This window comes from Anarhichas minor, unplaced genomic scaffold, assembly GCF_050575085.1.
Source record: "Anarhichas minor isolate MPS153535 unplaced genomic scaffold, ASM5057508v1 ptg000136l, whole genome shotgun sequence".
NCBI classification, from domain to species: domain Eukaryota; kingdom Metazoa; phylum Chordata; class Actinopteri; order Perciformes; family Anarhichadidae; genus Anarhichas; species Anarhichas minor.
The window spans coordinates 16580356-16604233 of record NW_027466582.1 but is presented as its reverse complement, the minus strand read 5'-3'; the positions used below and the strand labels follow the sequence as shown (position 1 = coordinate 16604233).

At 44.8% G+C, this 23878-nt stretch overlaps 31 non-coding genes across 31 annotated transcripts; all 31 read right to left on the bottom strand.

Annotated features, from left to right (window-relative positions):
• Nucleotides 1–268: 268 nt before the first annotated feature.
• trnav-aac (transfer RNA valine (anticodon AAC)) lies at nucleotides 269–341 on the bottom strand. Its single transcript has one exon. It is a non-coding gene; the product is annotated as a tRNA-Val (tRNA).
• A 609-nt stretch (nucleotides 342–950) lies between these two features.
• Nucleotides 951–1023, bottom strand: trnav-aac (transfer RNA valine (anticodon AAC)). Its single transcript has one exon. It is a non-coding gene; the product is annotated as a tRNA-Val (tRNA).
• Nucleotides 1024–1640: 617 nt separating this feature from the next.
• Nucleotides 1641–1713, bottom strand: trnav-aac (transfer RNA valine (anticodon AAC)). Its single transcript has one exon. It is a non-coding gene; the product is annotated as a tRNA-Val (tRNA).
• Nucleotides 1714–2327: 614 nt separating this feature from the next.
• On the bottom strand, nucleotides 2328–2400 carry trnav-aac (transfer RNA valine (anticodon AAC)). The gene has a single exon. It is a non-coding gene; the product is annotated as a tRNA-Val (tRNA).
• A 617-nt stretch (nucleotides 2401–3017) lies between these two features.
• On the bottom strand, nucleotides 3018–3090 carry trnav-aac (transfer RNA valine (anticodon AAC)). The gene has a single exon. It is a non-coding gene; the product is annotated as a tRNA-Val (tRNA).
• A 606-nt stretch (nucleotides 3091–3696) lies between these two features.
• On the bottom strand, nucleotides 3697–3769 carry trnav-cac (transfer RNA valine (anticodon CAC)). Its single transcript has one exon. It is a non-coding gene; the product is annotated as a tRNA-Val (tRNA).
• Nucleotides 3770–4375: 606 nt separating this feature from the next.
• trnav-cac (transfer RNA valine (anticodon CAC)) lies at nucleotides 4376–4448 on the bottom strand. Its single transcript has one exon. It is a non-coding gene; the product is annotated as a tRNA-Val (tRNA).
• Nucleotides 4449–5744: 1296 nt separating this feature from the next.
• trnav-aac (transfer RNA valine (anticodon AAC)) lies at nucleotides 5745–5817 on the bottom strand. Its single transcript has one exon. It is a non-coding gene; the product is annotated as a tRNA-Val (tRNA).
• A 606-nt stretch (nucleotides 5818–6423) lies between these two features.
• On the bottom strand, nucleotides 6424–6496 carry trnav-cac (transfer RNA valine (anticodon CAC)). Its single transcript has one exon. It is a non-coding gene; the product is annotated as a tRNA-Val (tRNA).
• A 606-nt stretch (nucleotides 6497–7102) lies between these two features.
• trnav-cac (transfer RNA valine (anticodon CAC)) lies at nucleotides 7103–7175 on the bottom strand. Its single transcript has one exon. It is a non-coding gene; the product is annotated as a tRNA-Val (tRNA).
• A 1296-nt stretch (nucleotides 7176–8471) lies between these two features.
• trnav-aac (transfer RNA valine (anticodon AAC)) lies at nucleotides 8472–8544 on the bottom strand. The gene has a single exon. It is a non-coding gene; the product is annotated as a tRNA-Val (tRNA).
• Nucleotides 8545–9150: 606 nt separating this feature from the next.
• Nucleotides 9151–9223, bottom strand: trnav-cac (transfer RNA valine (anticodon CAC)). The gene has a single exon. It is a non-coding gene; the product is annotated as a tRNA-Val (tRNA).
• Nucleotides 9224–9840: 617 nt separating this feature from the next.
• Nucleotides 9841–9913, bottom strand: trnav-cac (transfer RNA valine (anticodon CAC)). The gene has a single exon. It is a non-coding gene; the product is annotated as a tRNA-Val (tRNA).
• Nucleotides 9914–10519: 606 nt separating this feature from the next.
• trnav-cac (transfer RNA valine (anticodon CAC)) lies at nucleotides 10520–10592 on the bottom strand. The gene has a single exon. It is a non-coding gene; the product is annotated as a tRNA-Val (tRNA).
• Nucleotides 10593–11209: 617 nt separating this feature from the next.
• On the bottom strand, nucleotides 11210–11282 carry trnav-cac (transfer RNA valine (anticodon CAC)). Its single transcript has one exon. It is a non-coding gene; the product is annotated as a tRNA-Val (tRNA).
• Nucleotides 11283–11891: 609 nt separating this feature from the next.
• On the bottom strand, nucleotides 11892–11964 carry trnav-cac (transfer RNA valine (anticodon CAC)). The gene has a single exon. It is a non-coding gene; the product is annotated as a tRNA-Val (tRNA).
• A 606-nt stretch (nucleotides 11965–12570) lies between these two features.
• trnav-cac (transfer RNA valine (anticodon CAC)) lies at nucleotides 12571–12643 on the bottom strand. The gene has a single exon. It is a non-coding gene; the product is annotated as a tRNA-Val (tRNA).
• Nucleotides 12644–13939: 1296 nt separating this feature from the next.
• Nucleotides 13940–14012, bottom strand: trnav-aac (transfer RNA valine (anticodon AAC)). The gene has a single exon. It is a non-coding gene; the product is annotated as a tRNA-Val (tRNA).
• A 606-nt stretch (nucleotides 14013–14618) lies between these two features.
• trnav-cac (transfer RNA valine (anticodon CAC)) lies at nucleotides 14619–14691 on the bottom strand. Its single transcript has one exon. It is a non-coding gene; the product is annotated as a tRNA-Val (tRNA).
• A 617-nt stretch (nucleotides 14692–15308) lies between these two features.
• On the bottom strand, nucleotides 15309–15381 carry trnav-cac (transfer RNA valine (anticodon CAC)). Its single transcript has one exon. It is a non-coding gene; the product is annotated as a tRNA-Val (tRNA).
• A 606-nt stretch (nucleotides 15382–15987) lies between these two features.
• trnav-cac (transfer RNA valine (anticodon CAC)) lies at nucleotides 15988–16060 on the bottom strand. Its single transcript has one exon. It is a non-coding gene; the product is annotated as a tRNA-Val (tRNA).
• A 617-nt stretch (nucleotides 16061–16677) lies between these two features.
• trnav-cac (transfer RNA valine (anticodon CAC)) lies at nucleotides 16678–16750 on the bottom strand. The gene has a single exon. It is a non-coding gene; the product is annotated as a tRNA-Val (tRNA).
• A 609-nt stretch (nucleotides 16751–17359) lies between these two features.
• trnav-cac (transfer RNA valine (anticodon CAC)) lies at nucleotides 17360–17432 on the bottom strand. The gene has a single exon. It is a non-coding gene; the product is annotated as a tRNA-Val (tRNA).
• Nucleotides 17433–18038: 606 nt separating this feature from the next.
• Nucleotides 18039–18111, bottom strand: trnav-cac (transfer RNA valine (anticodon CAC)). Its single transcript has one exon. It is a non-coding gene; the product is annotated as a tRNA-Val (tRNA).
• Nucleotides 18112–18717: 606 nt separating this feature from the next.
• trnav-cac (transfer RNA valine (anticodon CAC)) lies at nucleotides 18718–18790 on the bottom strand. The gene has a single exon. It is a non-coding gene; the product is annotated as a tRNA-Val (tRNA).
• A 609-nt stretch (nucleotides 18791–19399) lies between these two features.
• Nucleotides 19400–19472, bottom strand: trnav-cac (transfer RNA valine (anticodon CAC)). The gene has a single exon. It is a non-coding gene; the product is annotated as a tRNA-Val (tRNA).
• Nucleotides 19473–20760: 1288 nt separating this feature from the next.
• trnav-cac (transfer RNA valine (anticodon CAC)) lies at nucleotides 20761–20833 on the bottom strand. Its single transcript has one exon. It is a non-coding gene; the product is annotated as a tRNA-Val (tRNA).
• A 617-nt stretch (nucleotides 20834–21450) lies between these two features.
• On the bottom strand, nucleotides 21451–21523 carry trnav-cac (transfer RNA valine (anticodon CAC)). Its single transcript has one exon. It is a non-coding gene; the product is annotated as a tRNA-Val (tRNA).
• A 606-nt stretch (nucleotides 21524–22129) lies between these two features.
• Nucleotides 22130–22202, bottom strand: trnav-cac (transfer RNA valine (anticodon CAC)). The gene has a single exon. It is a non-coding gene; the product is annotated as a tRNA-Val (tRNA).
• Nucleotides 22203–22808: 606 nt separating this feature from the next.
• On the bottom strand, nucleotides 22809–22881 carry trnav-cac (transfer RNA valine (anticodon CAC)). The gene has a single exon. It is a non-coding gene; the product is annotated as a tRNA-Val (tRNA).
• Nucleotides 22882–23498: 617 nt separating this feature from the next.
• trnav-cac (transfer RNA valine (anticodon CAC)) lies at nucleotides 23499–23571 on the bottom strand. Its single transcript has one exon. It is a non-coding gene; the product is annotated as a tRNA-Val (tRNA).
• Nucleotides 23572–23878: the final 307 nt, after the last annotated feature.

Below are 23878 nucleotides of genomic sequence, written 5' to 3'. Positions count from 1 at the left end.
CATTTAACACAGAGACGATACATATTGAGCATGTTTCTGCTGTCAGAGACAGCTTCACATTGACGATATGATCCTCTACCTCGGCATGCATGCACATCAGAATGGAAAATTCTGCTTCTTTTCATCCAGTTTGCTGGGAACGCTAGTCAGAACACTTTGATTGTGTGGAGGAAAAGCCAACCCTGGGGCAGTTGTACTTCTTATCCAGTTTCGGACAATTCCACTAAGTAGAGTTTTATTGTGTGGAGTAAGCAGGAACAAAGAATACTGTTTCCGCCCAGTTTCGAACGGGGGACCTTTCGCGTGTTAGGCGAACGTGATAACCACTACACTACGGAAACTGCTGAAGATGACTATTGTGCACGTGCCCAGGCTCAATGCACCATTCACACTTGACTGCAACCATTTCAGATGCCAGACAACATGATTTCCGAATGGATTCAGTCACAGCTGCTGTGTCATTGAGTGACAGTAAATGTCTACTACACTTAAAGCCTCCCCTGTATAGCTCCAAGAATTCCCTTCATAGGCCGGAACAGCGGCACTTTTTTTTATTTAGCCAAAAATGCTATTAGCACAGTCCTCGTTAGTATAGTGGATAGTATCTCCGCTTGTCACGCGGAAGACCAGGGTTCGATTCCCTGAAGGGGAGTTTTCTACCAGTTGCTAGTAAGACAACAGCCATTTAACACAGAGACGATACATATTGAGCATGTTTCTGCTGTCAGAGACAGCTTCACATTGACGATATGATCCTCTACCTCGGCATGCATGCACATCAGAATGGAAAATTCTGCTTCTTTTCATCCAGTTTGCTGGGAACGCTAGTCAGAACACTTTGATTGTGTGGAGGAAAAGCCAACCCTGGGGCAGTTGTACTTCTTATCCAGTTTCGGACAATTCCACTAAGTAGAGTTTTATTGTGTGGAGTAAGCAGGAACAAAGAATACTGTTTCCGCCCAGTTTCCAACGGGGGACCTTTCGCGTGTTAGGCGAACGTGATAACCACTACACTACGGAAACTGCTGAAGATGACTATTGTGCATGTGCCCAGGCTCAATGCACCATTCACACTTGACTGCAACCATTTCAGATGCCAGACAACATGATTTCCGAATGGATTCAGTCACAGCTGCTGTGTCATTGAGTGACAGTAAATGTCTACTTCACTTAAAGCCTCCCCTGTATAGCTCCAAGAATTCCCTTCATAGGCCGGAACAGCGGCACTTTTTTTTATTTAGCCAAAAATGCTATTAGCACAGTCCTCGTTAGTATAGTGGATAGTATCTCCGCTTGTCACGCGGAAGACCAGGGTTCGATTCCCTGACGGGGAGTTTTCTACCAGTTGCTAGTAAGACAACAGCCATTTAACACAGAGACGATACATATTGAGCATGTTCCTGCTGTCAGAGACAGCTTCACATTGACGATATGATCCTCTACCTCGGCATGCATGAAAGGTTGCACGTCAGAATGGAAAATTCTGCTTCTTTTCATCCAGTTTGCTGGGAACGCTGGTCAGAACACTTTGATTGTGTGGAGGAAAATCCAACCCTGGGGCAGTTGTACTTCTTATCCAGTTTCCGACAATTCCACTAAGTAGAGTTTTATTTTGTGGAGTAAGCAGGAACAAAGAATACTGTTTCCGCCCAGTTTCGAACGGGGGACCTTTCGCGTGTTAGGCGAACGTGATAACCACTACACTACGGAAACTGCTGAAGATGACTATTGTGCACGTGCCCAGGCTCAATGCACCATTCACACTTGACTGCAACCATTTCAGATGCCAGACAACATGATTTCCGAATGGATTCAGTCACAGCTGCTGTGTCATTGAGTGACAGTAAATGTCTACTACACTTAAAGCCTCCCCTGTATAGCTCCAAGAATTCCCTTCATAGGCCGGAACAGCGGCACTTTTTTTTATTTAGCCAAAAATGCTATTAGCACAGTCCTCGTTAGTATAGTGGATAGTATCTCCTCTTGTCACGCGGAAGACCAGGGTTCGATTCCCTGACGGGGAGTTTTCTACCAGTTGTTAGTAAGACAACAGCCATTTAACACAGAGACGATACATATTGAGCATGTTTCTGCTGTCAGAGACAGCTTCACATTGACGATATGATCCTCTACCTCGGCATGCATGAAAGGTTGCACATCAGAATGGAAAATTCTGCTTCTTTTCATCCAGTTTGCTGGGAACGCTAGTCAGAACACTTTGATTGTGTGGAGGAAAAGCCAACCCTGGGGCAGTTGTACTTATCCAGTTTCGGACAATTCCACTAAGTAGAGTTTTATTTTGTGGAGTAAGCAGGAACAAAGAATACTGTTTCCTCCCAGTTTCGAACAGGGGACCTTTCGCGTGTTAGGCGAACGTGATAACCACTACACTACGGAAACTGCTGAAGATGACTTTTATGCACGTGCCCAGGCTCAATGCACCATTCACACTTGACTGCAAACATTTCAGATGCCAGACAACATGATTTCCGAATGGATTCAGTCACAGCTGCTGTGTCATTGAGTGACAGTAAATGTCTACTTCACTTAAAGCCTCCCCTGTATAGCTCCAAGAATTCCCTTCATAGGCCGGAACAGCGGCACTTTTTTTTATTTAGCCAAAAATGCTATTAACACAGTCCTCGTTAGTATAGTGGATAGTATCTCCGCTTGTCACGCGGAAGACCAGGGTTCGATTCCCTGACGGGGAGTTTTCTACCAGTTGTTAGTAAGACAACAGCCATTTAACACAGAAACGATACATATCGAGCATGTTCCTGCTGTCAGAGACAGCTTCACATTGACGATATGATCCTCTACCTCGGCATGCATGAAAGGTTGCACATCAGAATGGAAAATTCTGCTTCTTTTCATCCAGTTTGCTGGGAACGCTAGTCAGAACACTTTGATTGTGTGGAGGAAAAGCCAACCCTGGGGCAGTTGTACTTCTTATCCAGTTTCGGACAATTCCACTAAGTAGAGTTTTATTTTGTGGAGTAAGCAGGAACAAAGAATACTGTTTCCGCCCAGTTTCGAACGGGGGACCTTTCCCGTGTTAGGCGAACGTGATAACCACTACACTACGGAAACTGCTGAAGATGACTATTGTGCACGTGCCCAGGCTCAATGCACCATTCACACTTGACTGCAACCATTTCAGATGCCAGACAACATGATTTCCGAATGGATTCACTCACAGCTGCTGTGTCATTGAGTGACAGTAAATGTCTACTACACTTAAAGCCTCCCCTGTATAGCTCCAAGAATTCCCTTCATAGGCCGGAACAGCGGCACTTTTTTTTATTTAGCCAAAAATGCTATTAGCACAGTCCTCGTTAGTATAGTGGATAGTATCTCCGCTTGTCACGCGGAAGACCAGGGTTCGATTCCCTGACGGGGAGTTTTCTACCAGTTGTTAGTAAGACAACAGCCATTTAACACAGAAACGATACATATCGAGCATGTTCCTGCTGTCAGAGACAGCTTCACATTGACGATATGATCCTCTACCTCGGCATGCATGCACATCAGAATGGAAAATTCTGCTTCTTTTCATCCAGTTTGCTGGGAACGCTAGTCAGAACACTTTGATTGTGTGGAGGAAAAGCCAACCCTGGGGCAGTTGTACTTATCCAGTTTCTGACAATTCCACTAAGTAGAGTTTTATTTTGTGGAGTAAGCAGGAACAAAGAATACTGTTTCCGCCCAGTTTCGAACAGGGGACCTTTCGCGTGTGAAGCGAACGTGATAACCACTACACTACGGAAACTGCTGAAGATGACTTTTATGCACGTGCCCAGGCTCAATGCACCATTCACACTTGACTGCAAACATTTCAGATGCCAGACAACATGATTTCCGAATGGATTCAGTCACAGCTGCTGTGTCATTGAGTGACAGTAAATGTCTACTTCACTTAAAGCCTCCCCTGTATAGCTCCAAGAATTCCCTTCATAGGCCGGAACAGCGGCACTTTTTTTTATTTAGCCAAAAATGCTATTAGCACAGTCCACGTTAGTATAGTGGATAGTATCTCCGCTTGTCACGTGGAAGACCAGGGTTCGATTCCCTGACGGGGAGTTTTCTACCAGTTGTTAGTAAGACAACAGCCATTTAACACAGAAACGATACATATCGAGCATGTTCCTGCTGTCAGAGACAGCTTCACATTGACGATATGATCCTCTACCTCGGCATGCATGCACATCAGAATGGAAAATTCTGCTTCTTTTCATCCAGTTTGCTGGGAACGCTAGTCAGAACACTTTGATTGTGTGGAGGAAAAGCCAACCCTGGGGCAGTTGTACTTATCCAGTTTCTGACAATTCCACTAAGTAGAGTTTTATTTTGTGGAGTAAGCAGGAACAAAGAATACTGTTTCCGCCCAGTTTCGAACAGGGGACCTTTCGCGTGTGAAGCGAACGTGATAACCACTACACTACGGAAACTGCTGAAGATGACTTTTATGCACGTGCCCAGGCTCAATGCACCATTCACACTTGACTGCAAACATTTCAGATGCCAGACAACATGATTTCCGAATGGATTCAGTCACAGCTGCTGTGTCATTGAGTGACAGTAAATGTCTACTTCACTTAAAGCCTCCCCTGTATAGCTCCAAGAATTCCCTTCATAGGCCGGAACAGCGGCACTTTTTTTTATTTAGCCAAAAATGCTATTAGCACAGTCCACGTTAGTATAGTGGATAGTATCTCCGCTTGTCACGCGGAAGACCAGGGTTCGATTCCCTGACGGGGAGTTTTCTACCAGTTGTTAGTAAGACAACAGCCATTTAACACAGAAACGATACATATCGAGCATGTTCCTGCTGTCAGAGACAGCTTCACATTGACGATATGATCCTCTACCTCGGCATGCATGCACATCAGAATGGAAAATTCTGCTTCTTTTCATCCAGTTTGCTGGGAACGCTAGTCAGAACACTTTGATTGTGTGGAGGAAAAGCCAACCCTGGGGCAGTTGTACTTATCCAGTTTCTGACAATTCCACTAAGTAGAGTTTTATTTTGTGGAGTAAGCAGGAACAAAGAATACTGTTTCCGCCCAGTTTCTAACAGGGGACCTTTCGCGTGTGAAGCGAACGTGATAACCACTACACTACGGAAACTGCTGAAGATGACTTTTATGCACGTGCCCAGGCTCAATGCACCATTCACACTTGACTGCAAACATTTCAGATGCCAGACAACATGATTTCCGAATGGATTCAGTCACAGCTGCTGTGTCATTGAGTGACAGTAAATGTCTACTTCACTTAAAGCCTCCCCTGTATAGCTCCAAGAATTCCCTTCATAGGCCGGAACAGCGGCACTTTTTTTTATTTAGCCAAAAATGCTATTAGCACAGTCCTCGTTAGTATAGTGGATAGTATCTCCGCTTGTCACGCGGAAGACCAGGGTTCGATTCCCTGACGGGGAGTTTTCTACCAGTTGTTAGTAAGACAACAGCCATTTAACACAGAAACGATACATATCGAGCATGTTCCTGCTGTCAGAGACAGCTTCACATTGACGATATGATCCTCTACCTCGGCATGCATGAAAGGTTGCACATCAGAATGGAAAATTCTGCTTCTTTTCATCCAGTTTGCTGGGAACGCTAGTCAGAACACTTTGATTGTGTGGAGGAAAAGCCAACCCTGGGGCAGTTGTACTTCTTATCCAGTTTCGGACAATTCCACTAAGTAGAGTTTTATTTTGTGGAGTAAGCAGGAACAAAGAATACTGTTTCCGCCCAGTTTCGAACGGGGGACCTTTCCCGTGTTAGGCGAACGTGATAACCACTACACTACGGAAACTGCTGAAGATGACTATTGTGCACGTGCCCAGGCTCAATGCACCATTCACACTTGACTGCAACCATTTCAGATGCCAGACAACATGATTTCCGAATGGATTCACTCACAGCTGCTGTGTCATTGAGTGACAGTAAATGTCTACTACACTTAAAGCCTCCCCTGTATAGCTCCAAGAATTCCCTTCATAGGCCGGAACAGCGGCACTTTTTTTTATTTAGCCAAAAATGCTATTAGCACAGTCCTCGTTAGTATAGTGGATAGTATCTCCGCTTGTCACGCGGAAGACCAGGGTTCGATTCCCTGACGGGGAGTTTTCTACCAGTTGTTAGTAAGACAACAGCCATTTAACACAGAAACGATACATATCGAGCATGTTCCTGCTGTCAGAGACAGCTTCACATTGACGATATGATCCTCTACCTCGGCATGCATGCACATCAGAATGGAAAATTCTGCTTCTTTTCATCCAGTTTGCTGGGAACGCTAGTCAGAACACTTTGATTGTGTGGAGGAAAAGCCAACCCTGGGGCAGTTGTACTTATCCAGTTTCTGACAATTCCACTAAGTAGAGTTTTATTTTGTGGAGTAAGCAGGAACAAAGAATACTGTTTCCGCCCAGTTTCGAACAGGGGACCTTTCGCGTGTGAAGCGAACGTGATAACCACTACACTACGGAAACTGCTGAAGATGACTTTTATGCACGTGCCCAGGCTCAATGCACCATTCACACTTGACTGCAAACATTTCAGATGCCAGACAACATGATTTCCGAATGGATTCAGTCACAGCTGCTGTGTCATTGAGTGACAGTAAATGTCTACTTCACTTAAAGCCTCCCCTGTATAGCTCCAAGAATTCCCTTCATAGGCCGGAACAGCGGCACTTTTTTTTATTTAGCCAAAAATGCTATTAGCACAGTCCACGTTAGTATAGTGGATAGTATCTCCGCTTGTCACGTGGAAGACCAGGGTTCGATTCCCTGACGGGGAGTTTTCTACCAGTTGTTAGTAAGACAACAGCCATTTAACACAGAAACGATACATATCGAGCATGTTCCTGCTGTCAGAGACAGCTTCACATTGACGATATGATCCTCTACCTCGGCATGCATGCACATCAGAATGGAAAATTCTGCTTCTTTTCATCCAGTTTGCTGGGAACGCTAGTCAGAACACTTTGATTGTGTGGAGGAAAAGCCAACCCTGGGGCAGTTGTACTTATCCAGTTTCTGACAATTCCACTAAGTAGAGTTTTATTTTGTGGAGTAAGCAGGAACAAAGAATACTGTTTCCGCCCAGTTTCGAACAGGGGACCTTTCGCGTGTGAAGCGAACGTGATAACCACTACACTACGGAAACTGCTGAAGATGACTTTTATGCACGTGCCCAGGCTCAATGCACCATTCACACTTGACTGCAAACATTTCAGATGCCAGACAACATGATTTCCGAATGGATTCAGTCACAGCTGCTGTGTCATTGAGTGACAGTAAATGTCTACTTCACTTAAAGCCTCCCCTGTATAGCTCCAAGAATTCCCTTCATAGGCCGGAACAGCGGCACTTTTTTTTATTTAGCCAAAAATGCTATTAGCACAGTCCACGTTAGTATAGTGGATAGTATCTCCGCTTGTCACGCGGAAGACCAGGGTTCGATTCCCTGACGGGGAGTTTTCTACCAGTTGTTAGTAAGACAACAGCCATTTAACACAGAAACGATACATATCGAGCATGTTCCTGCTGTCAGAGACAGCTTCACATTGACGATATGATCCTCTACCTCGGCATGCATGCACATCAGAATGGAAAATTCTGCTTCTTTTCATCCAGTTTGCTGGGAACGCTAGTCAGAACACTTTGATTGTGTGGAGGAAAAGCCAACCCTGGGGCAGTTGTACTTATCCAGTTTCTGACAATTCCACTAAGTAGAGTTTTATTTTGTGGAGTAAGCAGGAACAAAGAATACTGTTTCCGCCCAGTTTCTAACAGGGGACCTTTCGCGTGTGAAGCGAACGTGATAACCACTACACTACGGAAACTGCTGAAGATGACTTTTATGCACGTGCCCAGGCTCAATGCACCATTCACACTTGACTGCAAACATTTCAGATGCCAGACAACATGATTTCCGAATGGATTCAGTCACAGCTGCTGTGTCATTGAGTGACAGTAAATGTCTACTTCACTTAAAGCCTCCCCTGTATAGCTCCAAGAATTCCCTTCATAGGCCGGAACAGCGGCACTTTTTTTTATTTAGCCAAAAATGCTATTAGCACAGTCCTCGTTAGTATAGTGGATAGTATCTCCGCTTGTCACGCGGAAGACCAGGGTTCGATTCCCTGACGGGGAGTTTTCTACCAGTTGTTAGTAAGACAACAGCCATTTAACACAGAAACGATACATATCGAGCATGTTCCTGCTGTCAGAGACAGCTTCACATTGACGATATGATCCTCTACCTCGGCATGCATGAAAGGTTGCACATCAGAATGGAAAATTCTGCTTCTTTTCATCCAGTTTGCTGGGAACGCTAGTCAGAACACTTTGATTGTGTGGAGGAAAAGCCAACCCTGGGGCAGTTGTACTTCTTATCCAGTTTCGGACAATTCCACTAAGTAGAGTTTTATTTTGTGGAGTAAGCAGGAACAAAGAATACTGTTTCCGCCCAGTTTCGAACGGGGGACCTTTCCCGTGTTAGGCGAACGTGATAACCACTACACTACGGAAACTGCTGAAGATGACTATTGTGCACGTGCCCAGGCTCAATGCACCATTCACACTTGACTGCAACCATTTCAGATGCCAGACAACATGATTTCCGAATGGATTCACTCACAGCTGCTGTGTCATTGAGTGACAGTAAATGTCTACTACACTTAAAGCCTCCCCTGTATAGCTCCAAGAATTCCCTTCATAGGCCGGAACAGCGGCACTTTTTTTTATTTAGCCAAAAATGCTATTAGCACAGTCCTCGTTAGTATAGTGGATAGTATCTCCGCTTGTCACGCGGAAGACCAGGGTTCGATTCCCTGACGGGGAGTTTTCTACCAGTTGTTAGTAAGACAACAGCCATTTAACACAGAGACGATACATATTGAGCATGTTTCTGCTGTCAGAGACAGCTTCACATTGACGATATGATCCTCTACCTCGGCATGCATGCACATCAGAATGGAAAATTCTGCTTCTTTTCATCCAGTTTGCTGGGAACGCTAGTCAGAACACTTTGATTGTGTGGAGGAAAAGCCAACCCTGGGGCAGTTGTACTTATCCAGTTTCGGACAATTCCACTAAGTAGAGTTTTATTTTGTGGAGTAAGCAGGAACAAAGAATACTGTTTCCGCCCAGTTTCGAACTGAGGACCTTTCGCGTGTGAAGCAAACGTGATAACCACTACACTACGGAAACTGCTGAAGATAACCTTTATGCACGTGCCCAGGCTCAATGCACCATTCACACTTGACTGCAACCATTTCAGATGCCAGACAACATGATTTCCGAATGGATTCAGTCACAGCTGCTGTGTCATTGAGTGACAGTAAATGTCTACTACACTTAAAGCCTCCCCTGTATAGCTCCAAGAATTCCCTTCATAGGCCGGAACAGCGGCACTTTTTTTTATTTAGCCAAAAATGCTACTAGCGCAGTCCTTGTTAGTATAGTGGATAGTATCTCCGCTTGTCACGCGGAAGACCAGGGTTCGATTCCCTGACGGGGAGTTTTCTACCAGTTGTTAGTAAGACAACAGCCATTTAACACAGAGACGATACATATTGAGCATGTTTCTGCTGTCAGAGACAGCTTCACATTGACGATATGATCCTCTACCTCGGCATGCATGAAAGGTTGCACGTCAGAATGGAAAATTCTGCTTCTTTTCATCCAGTTTGCTGGGAACGCTAGTCAGAACACTTTGATTGTGTGGAGGAAAATCCAACCGTGGGGCAGTTGTACTTCTTATCCAGTTTCCGACAATTCCACTAAGTAGAGTTTTATTTTGTGGAGTAAGCAGGAACAAAGAATACTGTTTCCGCCCAGTTTCGAACAGGGGACCTTTCGCGTGTGAAGCGAACGTGATAACCACTACACTACGGAAACTGCTGAAGATGACTTTTATGCACGTGCCCAGGCTCAATGCACCATTCACACTTGACTGCAAACATTTCAGATGCCAGACAACATGATTTCCGAATGGATTCAGTCACAGCTGCTGTGTCATTGAGTGACAGTAAATGTCTACTTCACTTAAAGCCTCCCCTGTATAGCTCCAAGAATTCCCTTCATAGGCCGGAACAGCGGCACTTTTTTTTATTTAGCCAAAAATGCTATTAGCACAGTCCACGTTAGTATAGTGGATAGTATCTCCGCTTGTCACGCGGAAGACCAGGGTTCGATTCCCTGACGGGGAGTTTTCTACCAGTTGTTAGTAAGACAACAGCCATTTAACACAGAAACGATACATATCGAGCATGTTCCTGCTGTCAGAGACAGCTTCACATTGACGATATGATCCTCTACCTCGGCATGCATGCACATCAGAATGGAAAATTCTGCTTCTTTTCATCCAGTTTGCTGGGAACGCTAGTCAGAACACTTTGATTGTGTGGAGGAAAAGCCAACCCTGGGGCAGTTGTACTTATCCAGTTTCTGACAATTCCACTAAGTAGAGTTTTATTTTGTGGAGTAAGCAGGAACAAAGAATACTGTTTCCGCCCAGTTTCGAACAGGGGACCTTTCGCGTGTGAAGCGAACGTGATAACCACTACACTACGGAAACTGCTGAAGATGACTTTTATGCACGTGCCCAGGCTCAATGCACCATTCACACTTGACTGCAAACATTTCAGATGCCAGACAACATGATTTCCGAATGGATTCAGTCACAGCTGCTGTGTCATTGAGTGACAGTAAATGTCTACTACACTTAAAGCCTCCCCTGTATAGCTCCAAGAATTCCCTTCATAGGCCGGAACAGCGGCACTTTTTTTTATTTAGCCAAAAATGCTACTAGCGCAGTCCTTGTTAGTATAGTGGATAGTATCTCCGCTTGTCACGCGGAAGACCAGGGTTCGATTCCCTGACGGGGAGTTTTCTACCAGTTGTTAGTAAGACAACAGCCATTTAACACAGAGACGATACATATTGAGCATGTTTCTGCTGTCAGAGACAGCTTCACATTGACGATATGATCCTCTACCTCGGCATGCATGAAAGGTTGCACGTCAGAATGGAAAATTCTGCTTCTTTTCATCCAGTTTGCTGGGAACGCTAGTCAGAACACTTTGATTGTGTGGAGGAAAATCCAACCGTGGGGCAGTTGTACTTCTTATCCAGTTTCCGACAATTCCACTAAGTAGAGTTTTATTTTGTGGAGTAAGCAGGAACAAAGAATACTGTTTCCGCCCAGTTTCGAACAGGGGACCTTTCGCGTGTGAAGCGAACGTGATAACCACTACACTACGGAAACTGCTGAAGATGACTTTTATGCACGTGCCCAGGCTCAATGCACCATTCACACTTGACTGCAAACATTTCAGATGCCAGACAACATGATTTCCGAATGGATTCAGTCACAGCTGCTGTGTCATTGAGTGACAGTAAATGTCTACTTCACTTAAAGCCTCCCCTGTATAGCTCCAAGAATTCCCTTCATAGGCCGGAACAGCGGCACTTTTTTTTATTTAGCCAAAAATGCTATTAGCACAGTCCACGTTAGTATAGTGGATAGTATCTCCGCTTGTCACGCGGAAGACCAGGGTTCGATTCCCTGACGGGGAGTTTTCTACCAGTTGTTAGTAAGACAACAGCCATTTAACACAGAAACGATACATATCGAGCATGTTCCTGCTGTCAGAGACAGCTTCACATTGACGATATGATCCTCTACCTCGGCATGCATGCACATCAGAATGGAAAATTCTGCTTCTTTTCATCCAGTTTGCTGGGAACGCTAGTCAGAACACTTTGATTGTGTGGAGGAAAAGCCAACCCTGGGGCAGTTGTACTTCTTATCCAGTTTCCGACAATTCCACTAAGTAGAGTTTTATTTTGTGGAGTAAGCAGGAACAAAGAATACTGTTTCCGCCCAGTTTCGAACAGGGGACCTTTCGCGTGTGAAGCGAACGTGATAACCACTACACTACGGAAACTGCTGAAGATGACTTTTATGCACGTGCCCAGGCTCAATGCACCATTCACACTTGACTGCAAACATTTCAGATGCCAGACAACATGATTTCCGAATGGATTCAGTCACAGCTGCTGTGTCATTGAGTGACAGTAAATGTCTACTTCACTTAAAGCCTCCCCTGTATAGCTCCAAGAATTCCCTTCATAGGCCGGAACAGCGGCACTTTTTTTTATTTAGCCAAAAATGCTATTAGCACAGTCCACGTTAGTATAGTGGATAGTATCTCCGCTTGTCACGCGGAAGACCAGGGTTCGATTCCCTGACGGGGAGTTTTCTACCAGTTGTTAGTAAGACAACAGCCATTTAACACAGAAACGATACATATCGAGCATGTTCCTGCTGTCAGAGACAGCTTCACATTGACGATATGATCCTCTACCTCGGCATGCATGCACATCAGAATGGAAAATTCTGCTTCTTTTCATCCAGTTTGCTGGGAACGCTAGTCAGAACACTTTGATTGTGTGGAGGAAAAGCCAACCCTGGGGCAGTTGTACTTATCCAGTTTCTGACAATTCCACTAAGTAGAGTTTTATTTTGTGGAGTAAGCAGGAACAAAGAATACTGTTTCCGCCCAGTTTCGAACAGGGGACCTTTCGCGTGTGAAGCGAACGTGATAACCACTACACTACGGAAACTGCTGAAGATGACTTTTATGCACGTGCCCAGGCTCAATGCACCATTCACACTTGACTGCAAACATTTCAGATGCCAGACAACATGATTTCCGAATGGATTCAGTCACAGCTGCTGTGTCATTGAGTGACAGTAAATGTCTACTTCACTTAAAGCCTCCCCTGTATAGCTCCAAGAATTCCCTTCATAGGCCGGAACAGCGGCACTTTTTTTTATTTAGCCAAAAATGCTATTAGCACAGTCCACGTTAGTATAGTGGATAGTATCTCCGCTTGTCACGCGGAAGACCAGGGTTCGATTCCCTGACGGGGAGTTTTCTACCAGTTGTTAGTAAGACAACAGCCATTTAACACAGAAACGATACATATCGAGCATGTTCCTGCTGTCAGAGACAGCTTCACATTGACGATATGATCCTCTACCTCGGCATGCATGCACATCAGAATGGAAAATTCTGCTTCTTTTCATCCAGTTTGCTGGGAACGCTAGTCAGAACACTTTGATTGTGTGGAGGAAAAGCCAACCCTGGGGCAGTTGTACTTATCCAGTTTCTGACAATTCCACTAAGTAGAGTTTTATTTTGTGGAGTAAGCAGGAACAAAGAATACTGTTTCCGCCCAGTTTCTAACAGGGGACCTTTCGCGTGTGAAGCGAACGTGATAACCACTACACTACGGAAACTGCTGAAGATGACTTTTATGCACGTGCCCAGGCTCAATGCACCATTCACACTTGACTGCAAACATTTCAGATGCCAGACAACATGATTTCCGAATGGATTCAGTCACAGCTGCTGTGTCATTGAGTGACAGTAAATGTCTACTTCACTTAAAGCCTCCCCTGTATAGCTCCAAGAATTCCCTTCATAGGCCGGAACAGCGGCACTTTTTTTTATTTAGCCAAAAATGCTATTAGCACAGTCCTCGTTAGTATAGTGGATAGTATCTCCGCTTGTCACGCGGAAGACCAGGGTTCGATTCCCTGACGGGGAGTTTTCTACCAGTTGTTAGTAAGACAACAGCCATTTAACACAGAAACGATACATATCGAGCATGTTCCTGCTGTCAGAGACAGCTTCACATTGACGATATGATCCTCTACCTCGGCATGCATGAAAGGTTGCACATCAGAATGGAAAATTCTGCTTCTTTTCATCCAGTTTGCTGGGAACGCTAGTCAGAACACTTTGATTGTGTGGAGGAAAAGCCAACCCTGGGGCAGTTGTACTTCTTATCCAGTTTCGGACAATTCCACTAAGTAGAGTTTTATTTTGTGGAGTAAGCAGGAACAAAGAATACTGTTTCCGCCCAGTTTCGAACGGGGGACCTTTCCCGTGTTAGGCGAACGTGATAACCACTACACTACGGAAACTGCTGAAGATGACTATTGTGCACGTGCCCAGGCTCAATGCACCATTCACACTTGACTGCAACCATTTCAGATGCCAGACAACATGATTTCCGAATGGATTCACTCACAGCTGCTGTGTCATTGAGTGACAGTAAATGTCTACTACACTTAAAGCCTCCCCTGTATAGCTCCAAGAATTCCCTTCATAGGCCGGAACAGCGGCACTTTTTTTTATTTAGCCAAAAATGCTATTAGCACAGTCCTCGTTAGTATAGTGGATAGTATCTCCGCTTGTCACGCGGAAGACCAGGGTTCGATTCCCTGACGGGGAGTTTTCTACCAGTTGTTAGTAAGACAACAGCCATTTAACACAGAGACGATACATATTGAGCATGTTTCTGCTGTCAGAGACAGCTTCACATTGACGATATGATCCTCTACCTCGGCATGCATGCACATCAGAATGGAAAATTCTGCTTCTTTTCATCCAGTTTGCTGGGAACGCTAGTCAGAACACTTTGATTGTGTGGAGGAAAAGCCAACCCTGGGGCAGTTGTACTTATCCAGTTTCGGACAATTCCACTAAGTAGAGTTTTATTTTGTGGAGTAAGCAGGAACAAAGAATACTGTTTCCGCCCAGTTTCGAACTGAGGACCTTTCGCGTGTGAAGCAAACGTGATAACCACTACACTACGGAAACTGCTGAAGATAACCTTTATGCACGTGCCCAGGCTCAATGCACCATTCACACTTGACTGCAACCATTTCAGATGCCAGACAACATGATTTCCGAATGGATTCAGTCACAGCTGCTGTGTCATTGAGTGACAGTAAATGTCTACTACACTTAAAGCCTCCCCTGTATAGCTCCAAGAATTCCCTTCATAGGCCGGAACAGCGGCACTTTTTTTTATTTAGCCAAAAATGCTACTAGCGCAGTCCTTGTTAGTATAGTGGATAGTATCTCCGCTTGTCACGCGGAAGACCAGGGTTCGATTCCCTGACGGGGAGTTTTCTACCAGTTGTTAGTAAGACAACAGCCATTTAACACAGAGACGATACATATTGAGCATGTTTCTGCTGTCAGAGACAGCTTCACATTGACGATATGATCCTCTACCTCGGCATGCATGAAAGGTTGCACGTCAGAATGGAAAATTCTGCTTCTTTTCATCCAGTTTGCTGGGAACGCTAGTCAGAACACTTTGATTGTGTGGAGGAAAATCCAACCGTGGGGCAGTTGTACTTCTTATCCAGTTTCCGACAATTCCACTAAGTAGAGTTTTATTTTGTGGAGTAAGCAGGAACAAAGAATACTGTTTCCGCCCAGTTTCGAACAGGGGACCTTTCGCGTGTGAAGCGAACGTGATAACCACTACACTACGGAAACTGCTGAAGATGACTTTTATGCACGTGCCCAGGCTCAATGCACCATTCACACTTGACTGCAAACATTTCAGATGCCAGACAACATGATTTCCGAATGGATTCAGTCACAGCTGCTGTGTCATTGAGTGACAGTAAATGTCTACTTCACTTAAAGCCTCCCCTGTATAGCTCCAAGAATTCCCTTCATAGGCCGGAACAGCGGCACTTTTTTTTATTTAGCCAAAAATGCTATTAGCACAGTCCACGTTAGTATAGTGGATAGTATCTCCGCTTGTCACGCGGAAGACCAGGGTTCGATTCCCTGACGGGGAGTTTTCTACCAGTTGTTAGTAAGACAACAGCCATTTAACACAGAAACGATACATATCGAGCATGTTCCTGCTGTCAGAGACAGCTTCACATTGACGATATGATCCTCTACCTCGGCATGCATGCACATCAGAATGGAAAATTCTGCTTCTTTTCATCCAGTTTGCTGGGAACGCTAGTCAGAACACTTTGATTGTGTGGAGGAAAAGCCAACCCTGGGGCAGTTGTACTTATCCAGTTTCTGACAATTCCACTAAGTAGAGTTTTATTTTGTGGAGTAAGCAGGAACAAAGAATACTGTTTCCGCCCAGTTTCGAACAGGGGACCTTTCGCGTGTGAAGCGAACGTGATAACCACTACACTACGGAAACTGCTGAAGATGACTTTTATGCACGTGCCCAGGCTCAATGCACCATTCACACTTGACTGCAAACATTTCAGATGCCAGACAACATGATTTCCGAATGGATTCAGTCACAGCTGCTGTGTCATTGAGTGACAGTAAATGTCTACTACACTTAAAGCCTCCCCTGTATAGCTCCAAGAATTCCCTTCATAGGCCGGAACAGCGGCACTTTTTTTTATTTAGCCAAAAATGCTACTAGCGCAGTCCTTGTTAGTATAGTGGATAGTATCTCCGCTTGTCACGCGGAAGACCAGGGTTCGATTCCCTGACGGGGAGTTTTCTACCAGTTGTTAGTAAGACAACAGCCATTTAACACAGAGACGATACATATTGAGCATGTTTCTGCTGTCAGAGACAGCTTCACATTGACGATATGATCCTCTACCTCGGCATGCATGAAAGGTTGCACGTCAGAATGGAAAATTCTGCTTCTTTTCATCCAGTTTGCTGGGAACGCTAGTCAGAACACTTTGATTGTGTGGAGGAAAATCCAACCGTGGGGCAGTTGTACTTCTTATCCAGTTTCCGACAATTCCACTAAGTAGAGTTTTATTTTGTGGAGTAAGCAGGAACAAAGAATACTGTTTCCGCCCAGTTTCGAACAGGGGACCTTTCGCGTGTGAAGCGAACGTGATAACCACTACACTACGGAAACTGCTGAAGATGACTTTTATGCACGTGCCCAGGCTCAATGCACCATTCACACTTGACTGCAAACATTTCAGATGCCAGACAACATGATTTCCGAATGGATTCAGTCACAGCTGCTGTGTCATTGAGTGACAGTAAATGTCTACTTCACTTAAAGCCTCCCCTGTATAGCTCCAAGAATTCCCTTCATAGGCCGGAACAGCGGCACTTTTTTTTATTTAGCCAAAAATGCTATTAGCACAGTCCACGTTAGTATAGTGGATAGTATCTCCGCTTGTCACGCGGAAGACCAGGGTTCGATTCCCTGACGGGGAGTTTTCTACCAGTTGTTAGTAAGACAACAGCCATTTAACACAGAAACGATACATATCGAGCATGTTCCTGCTGTCAGAGACAGCTTCACATTGACGATATGATCCTCTACCTCGGCATGCATGCACATCAGAATGGAAAATTCTGCTTCTTTTCATCCAGTTTGCTGGGAACGCTAGTCAGAACACTTTGATTGTGTGGAGGAAAAGCCAACCCTGGGGCAGTTGTACTTCTTATCCAGTTTCCGACAATTCCACTAAGTAGAGTTTTATTTTGTGGAGTAAGCAGGAACAAAGAATACTGTTTCCGCCCAGTTTCGAACAGGGGACCTTTCGCGTGTGAAGCGAACGTGATAACCACTACACTACGGAAACTGCTGAAGATGACTTTTATGCACGTGCCCAGGCTCAATGCACCATTCACACTTGACTGCAAACATTTCAGATGCCAGACAACATGATTTCCGAATGGATTCAGTCACAGCTGCTGTGTCATTGAGTGACAGTAAATGTCTACTTCACTTAAAGCCTCCCCTGTATAGCTCCAAGAATTCCCTTCATAGGCCGGAACAGCGGCACTTTTTTTTATTTAGCCAAAAATGCTATTAGCACAGTCCACGTTAGTATAGTGGATAGTATCTCCGCTTGTCACGCGGAAGACCAGGGTTCGATTCCCTGACGGGGAGTTTTCTACCAGTTGTTAGTAAGACAACAGCCATTTAACACAGAAACGATACATATCGAGCATGTTCCTGCTGTCAGAGACAGCTTCACATTGACGATATGATCCTCTACCTCGGCATGCATGCACATCAGAATGGAAAATTCTGCTTCTTTTCATCCAGTTTGCTGGGAACGCTAGTCAGAACACTTTGATTGTGTGGAGGAAAAGCCAACCCTGGGGCAGTTGTACTTATCCAGTTTCTGACAATTCCACTAAGTAGAGTTTTATTTTGTGGAGTAAGCAGGAACAAAGAATACTGTTTCCGCCCAGTTTCGAACAGGGGACCTTTCGCGTGTGAAGCGAACGTGATAACCACTACACTACGGAAACTGCTGAAGATGACTTTTATGCACGTGCCCAGGCTCAATGCACCATTCACACTTGACTGCAAACATTTCAGATGCCAGACAACATGATTTCCGAATGGATTCAGTCACAGCTGCTGTGTCATTGAGTGACAGTAAATGTCTACTTCACTTAAAGCCTCCCCTGTATAGCTCCAAGAATTCCCTTCATAGGCCGGAACAGCGGCACTTTTTTTTATTTAGCCAAAAATGCTATTAGCACAGTCCACGTTAGTATAGTGGATAGTATCTCCGCTTGTCACGCGGAAGACCAGGGTTCGATTCCCTGACGGGGAGTTTTCTACCAGTTGTTAGTAAGACAACAGCCATTTAACACAGAAACGATACATATCGAGCATGTTCCTGCTGTCAGAGACAGCTTCACATTGACGATATGATCCTCTACCTCGGCATGCATGCACATCAGAATGGAAAATTCTGCTTCTTTTCATCCAGTTTGCTGGGAACGCTAGTCAGAACACTTTGATTGTGTGGAGGAAAAGCCAACCCTGGGGCAGTTGTACTTATCCAGTTTCTGACAATTCCACTAAGTAGAGTTTTATTTTGTGGAGTAAGCAGGAACAAAGAATACTGTTTCCGCCCAGTTTCGAACAGGGGACCTTTCGCGTGTGAAGCGAACGTGATAACCACTACACTACGGAAACTGCTGAAGATGACTTTTATGCACGTGCCCAGGCTCAATGCACCATTCACACTTGACTGCAAACATTTCAGATGCCAGACAACATGATTTCCGAATGGATTCAGTCACAGCTGCTGTGTCATTGAGTGACAGTAAATGTCTACTACACTTAAAGCCTCCCCTGTATAGCTCCAAGAATTCCCTTCATAGGCCGGAACAGCGGCACTTTTTTTTATTTAGCCAAAAATGCTATTATCACAGTCCTCGTTAGTATAGTGGATAGTATCTCCGCTTGTCACGCGGAAGAACAGGGTTCGATTCCCTGATGGGGAGTTTTCTACCAATTGCTAATAAGACAACAGCCATTTAACACAGAGACGATACATATCGAGCATGTTCCTGCTCTCAGAGACAGCTTCACATTGACGATATGATCCTCTACCTCGGCATGCATGCACATCAGAATGGAAAATTCTGCTTCTTTTCATCCAGTTTGCTGGGAACGCTAGTCAGAACACTTTGATTGTGTGGAGGAAAAGCCAACCCTGGGGCAGTTGTACTTCTTATCCAGTTTCGGACAATTCCACTAAGTAGAGTTTTATTTTGTGGAGTAAGCAGGAACAAAGAATACTGTTTCCGCCCAGTTTCGAACAGGGGACCTTTCGCGTGTGAAGCAAACGTGATAACCACTACACTACGGAAACTGCTGAAGATGACTTTTATGCACGTGCCCAGGCTCAATGCACCATTCACACTTGACTGCAAACATTTCAGATGCCAGACAACATGATTTCCGAATGGATTCAGTCACAGCTGCTGTGTCATTGAGTGACAGTAAATGTCTACTACACTTAAAGCCTCCCCTGTATAGCTCCAAGAATTCCCTTCATAGGCCGGAACAGCGGCACTTTTTTTTATTTAGCCAAAAATGCTATTAGCACAGTCCTCGTTAGTATAGTGGATAGTATCTCCGCTTGTCACGCGGAAGAACAGGGTTCGATTCCCTGATGGGGAGTTTTCTACCAATTGCTAATAAGACAACAGCCATTTAACACAGAGACGATACATATCGAGCATGTTCCTGCTCTCAGAGACAGCTTCACATTGACGATATGATCCTCTACCTCGGCATGCATGCACATCAGAATGGAAAATTCTGCTTCTTTTCATCCAGTTTGCTGGGAACGCTAGTCAGAACACTTTGATTGTGTGGAGGAAAAGCCAACCCTGGGGCAGTTGTACTTCTTATCCAGTTTCGGACAATTCCACTAAGTAGAGTTTTATTTTGTGGAGTAAGCAGGAACAAAGAATACTGTTTCCTCCCAGTTTCGAACGGGGGACCTTTCCCGTGTTAGGCGAACGTGATAACCACTACACTACGGAAACTGCTGAAGATGACTATTGTGCACGTGCCCAGGCTCAATGCACCATTCACACTTGACTGCAACCATTTCAGATGCCAGACAACATGATTTCCGAATGGATTCACTCACAGCTGCTGTGTCATTGAGTGACAGTAAATGTCTACTACACTTAAAGCCTCCCCTGTATAGCTCCAAGAATTCCCTTCATAGGCCGGAACAGCGGCACTTTTTTTTATTTAGCCAAAAATGCTATTAGCACAGTCCTCGTTAGTATAGTGGATAGTATCTCCGCTTGTCACGCGGAAGACCAGGGTTCGATTCCCTGACGGGGAGTTTTCTACCAGTTGTTAGTAAGACAACAGCCATTTAACACAGAGACGATACATATTGAGCATGTTTCTGCTGTCAGAGACAGCTTCACATTGACGATATGATCCTCTACCTCGGCATGCATGCACATCAGAATGGAAAATTCTGCTTCTTTTCATCCAGTTTGCTGGGAACGCTAGTCAGAACACTTTGATTGTGTGGAGGAAAAGCCAACCCTGGGGCAGTTGTACTTATCCAGTTTCGGACAATTCCACTAAGTAGAGTTTTATTTTGTGGAGTAAGCAGGAACAAAGAATACTGTTTCCGCCCAGTTTCGAACTGAGGACCTTTCGCGTGTGAAGCAAACGTGATAACCACTACACTACGGAAACTGCTGAAGATAACCTTTATGCACGTGCCCAGGCTCAATGCACCATTCACACTTGACTGCAACCATTTCAGATGCCAGACAACATGATTTCCGAATGGATTCAGTCACAGCTGCTGTGTCATTGAGTGACAGTAAATGTCTACTACACTTAAAGCCTCCCCTGTATAGCTCCAAGAATTCCCTTCATAGGCCGGAACAGCGGCACTTTTTTTTATTTAGCCAAAAATGCTACTAGCGCAGTCCTTGTTAGTATAGTGGATAGTATCTCCGCTTGTCACGCGGAAGACCAGGGTTCGATTCCCTGACGGGGAGTTTTCTACCAGTTGTTAGTAAGACAACAGCCATTTAACACAGAGACGATACATATTGAGCATGTTTCTGCTGTCAGAGACAGCTTCACATTGACGATATGATCCTCTACCTCGGCATGCATGAAAGGTTGCACGTCAGAATGGAAAATTCTGCTTCTTTTCATCCAGTTTGCTGGGAACGCTAGTCAGAACACTTTGATTGTGTGGAGGAAAATCCAACCGTGGGGCAGTTGTACTTCTTATCCAGTTTCCGACAATTCCACTAAGTAGAGTTTTATTTTGTGGAGTAAGCAGGAACAAAGAATACTGTTTCCGCCCAGTTTCGAACAGGGGACCTTTCGCGTGTGAAGCGAACGTGATAACCACTACACTACGGAAACTGCTGAAGATGACTTTTATGCACGTGCCCAGGCTCAATGCACCATTCACACTTGACTGCAAACATTTCAGATGCCAGACAACATGATTTCCGAATGGATTCAGTCACAGCTGCTGTGTCATTGAGTGACAGTAAATGTCTACTTCACTTAAAGCCTCCCCTGTATAGCTCCAAGAATTCCCTTCATAGGCCGGAACAGCGGCACTTTTTTTTATTTAGCCAAAAATGCTATTAGCACAGTCCACGTTAGTATAGTGGATAGTATCTCCGCTTGTCACGCGGAAGACCAGGGTTCGATTCCCTGACGGGGAGTTTTCTACCAGTTGTTAGTAAGACAACAGCCATTTAACACAGAAACGATACATATCGAGCATGTTCCTGCTGTCAGAGACAGCTTCACATTGACGATATGATCCTCTACCTCGGCATGCATGCACATCAGAATGGAAAATTCTGCTTCTTTTCATCCAGTTTGCTGGGAACGCTAGTCAGAACACTTTGATTGTGTGGAGGAAAAGCCAACCCTGGGGCAGTTGTACTTATCCAGTTTCTGACAATTCCACTAAGTAGAGTTTTATTTTGTGGAGTAAGCAGGAACAAAGAATACTGTTTCCGCCCAGTTTCGAACAGGGGACCTTTCGCGTGTGAAGCGAACGTGATAACCACTACACTACGGAAACTGCTGAAGATGACTTTTATGCACGTGCCCAGGCTCAATGCACCATTCACACTTGACTGCAAACATTTCAGATGCCAGACAACATGATTTCCGAATGGATTCAGTCACAGCTGCTGTGTCATTGAGTGACAGTAAATGTCTACTTCACTTAAAGCCTCCCCTGTATAGCTCCAAGAATTCCCTTCATAGGCCGGAACAGCGGCACTTTTTTTTATTTAGCCAAAAATGCTATTAGCACAGTCCACGTTAGTATAGTGGATAGTATCTCCGCTTGTCACGTGGAAGACCAGGGTTCGATTCCCTGACGGGGAGTTTTCTACCAGTTGTTAGTAAGACAACAGCCATTTAACACAGAAACGATACATATCGAGCATGTTCCTGCTGTCAGAGACAGCTTCACATTGACGATATGATCCTCTACCTCGGCATGCATGCACATCAGAATGGAAAATTCTGCTTCTTTTCATCCAGTTTGCTGGGAACGCTAGTCAGAACACTTTGATTGTGTGGAGGAAAAGCCAACCCTGGGGCAGTTGTACTTATCCAGTTTCTGACAATTCCACTAAGTAGAGTTTTATTTTGTGGAGTAAGCAGGAACAAAGAATACTGTTTCCGCCCAGTTTCGAACAGGGGACCTTTCGCGTGTGAAGCGAACGTGATAACCACTACACTACGGAAACTGCTGAAGATGACTTTTATGCACGTGCCCAGGCTCAATGCACCATTCACACTTGACTGCAAACATTTCAGATGCCAGACAACATGATTTCCGAATGGATTCAGTCACAGCTGCTGTGTCATTGAGTGACAGTAAATGTCTACTACACTTAAAGCCTCCCCTGTATAGCTCCAAGAATTCCCTTCATAGGCCGGAACAGCGGCACTTTTTTTTATTTAGCCAAAAATGCTACTAGCGCAGTCCTTGTTAGTATAGTGGATAGTATCTCCGCTTGTCACGCGGAAGACCAGGGTTCGATTCCCTGACGGGGAGTTTTCTACCAGTTGTTAGTAAGACAACAGCCATTTAACACAGAGACGATACATATTGAGCATGTTTCTGCTGTCAGAGACAGCTTCACATTGACGATATGATCCTCTACCTCGGCATGCATGAAAGGTTGCACGTCAGAATGGAAAATTCTGCTTCTTTTCATCCAGTTTGCTGGGAACGCTAGTCAGAACACTTTGATTGTGTGGAGGAAAATCCAACCGTGGGGCAGTTGTACTTCTTATCCAGTTTCCGACAATTCCACTAAGTAGAGTTTTATTTTGTGGAGTAAGCAGGAACAAAGAATACTGTTTCCGCCCAGTTTCGAACAGGGGACCTTTCGCGTGTGAAGCGAACGTGATAACCACTACACTACGGAAACTGCTGAAGATGACTTTTATGCACGTGCCCAGGCTCAATGCACCATTCACACTTGACTGCAAACATTTCAGATGCCAGACAACATGATTTCCGAATGGATTCAGTCACAGCTGCTGTGTCATTGAGTGACAGTAAATGTCTACTTCACTTAAAGCCTCCCCTGTATAGCTCCAAGAATTCCCTTCATAGGCCGGAACAGCGGCACTTTTTTTTATTTAGCCAAAAATGCTATTAGCACAGTCCACGTTAGTATAGTGGATAGTATCTCCGCTTGTCACGCGGAAGACCAGGGTTCGATTCCCTGACGG